The 1,567-nt window shown below is 41.9% G+C and overlaps 1 non-coding gene across 1 annotated transcript; it reads right to left on the bottom strand.

Moving 5' to 3' along the window:
- Window positions 1-776: 776 nt before the first annotated feature.
- Window positions 777-883, bottom strand: LOC132537243 (U6 spliceosomal RNA). The gene has a single exon (XR_009548704.1). It is a non-coding gene; the product is annotated as a U6 spliceosomal RNA (small nuclear RNA).
- Between the last annotated feature and the right edge of the window lie 684 nt (window positions 884-1,567).

The raw sequence follows: 1,567 nt of genomic DNA, 5'->3' as shown, positions 1-1,567 counted from the left end.
AAAACTGGGAATTGTTATGCAAGTACATACATAACATAACTTTTTTATTCATAAAAGAGAATGAGAGCATCATTATGGTACGTGCAATGCCAGGAATCAAACTCAGGACCAGAAGGCGGCTCAGGGGGTAAAGCACATGCTTTACGTAGCATGTGGCTGGGGGTCTGATCCTCCACACTGCAAGTGCACACCACAGGCAGGCAATGGGAGGGACTCCATGCATAGAGGAGCTGTGCTTTGCATGTCTCCCTCTCTTAAAGGATACAGAATGGAGACTGGCGGGGAGGCTTCTCAGCTGTCCCATGCAGGTGCAAGGTTCTGGGTGTGATTGATCCCCAGGCACAATATTTGAGAAAAATTTTTAAAAAGTCTTTGTATTACTTAAAAGATGTACAGTTAAGAGAACAATATTACCATGATTTTTTTCAAAAAAGCCAATCTGCAGCCCTGGAGGCTGGCACAATGGTTGGAGTTTTGGACTCAAGCATGAGGTCCTGAATTCTACCACCAGCATCACATGTTACAGACTGATGCTACAGTGTTTTCTCTCTCTCTTTATCTCTCTCTCTCTCTTTCTCCTCCCTTTCTCCCTCACTAATTAATAAATCTTTTAAAAGAGCTCCAGCATAAGTAGAAACAGGGTTCAGACAGACCTAGGATCCCACACATGCAAACCAGTCCTCTTACCACTGAACCACCTCCCAGCTTGCATTAACTGGCTCTTTAAAAGATTTTAATTATTTATATGTGTACATATATTTTATAAACTTTTTTTGAAAAATATGGTACACTTCATGAATTTGTGTGTAATCCTTGAGCAGGGGCCATGCTAATCTTATCTGTATCATGCCAATTTCAGTATATGTACTACCAAAGCTAGGACTATATTATAATCTTATTTAAAAAGTGTTAAGATATGGAGACAGTTGGAGTCGGGTGGTGGCACAGCTGGTTAAGCGCACATGGCGCAAAGCTCAAGGACCGGAGGAAAGATCACGGTTCGTGGTTAGAGCTCCTGGCTCCCCACCTGCAGGGGAGTCCCTTTAAAGGTGGTGAAGTAGGTCTGCAGGTGTCTGTCTTTCTCTCCCCCTCTGTCTTCCCCTCCTCTCTCCATTTCTCTCTGTCCTATCCAACAACAATGACATTAATAACCACAACAATGTTAAGCAAGAAGGGAAACCAAAAGGAAAAACAAATAAAAATTTAAAAAGAGTGGATAAGAATAGAAAAGAAAAAAAAAAAAGAAAGGGAGACAATGAGACTTTGGTGACAACAACAAAAAAAATAAAATAACCTATTTATACTCTAGAATTGCAAAATGGCTAGGGCAGTGGATCTGTAGGCATTAAGTCCTGAATTCAATCCCCAGTATTGCATGTGCCATAGTCATGCTCTGCTTCTCTTTTTGGTATTAGTAAGTAACAATTTTTTTCTTTTTTTTAATTTCCTTTTTTTTTAAAACCACAGTTCCTGTCCGGTTCCTACCCAGCTCCAAGATTGGCTCCTGCCTGGCTCTGCCCAGCTCCTATTGCAGCTCCCACCTGCCAGTGCCCTGGCCGCCCTGTTG

The sequence above is a fragment of the Erinaceus europaeus genome, chromosome 2 (assembly GCF_950295315.1).
Source record: "Erinaceus europaeus chromosome 2, mEriEur2.1, whole genome shotgun sequence".
In the NCBI taxonomy this organism is placed as follows: Eukaryota; Metazoa; Chordata; class Mammalia; order Eulipotyphla; family Erinaceidae; genus Erinaceus; species Erinaceus europaeus.
The sequence above is the reverse complement of the archived record's forward strand: the minus strand, read 5'-3'. Positions and strand labels throughout refer to the sequence as shown.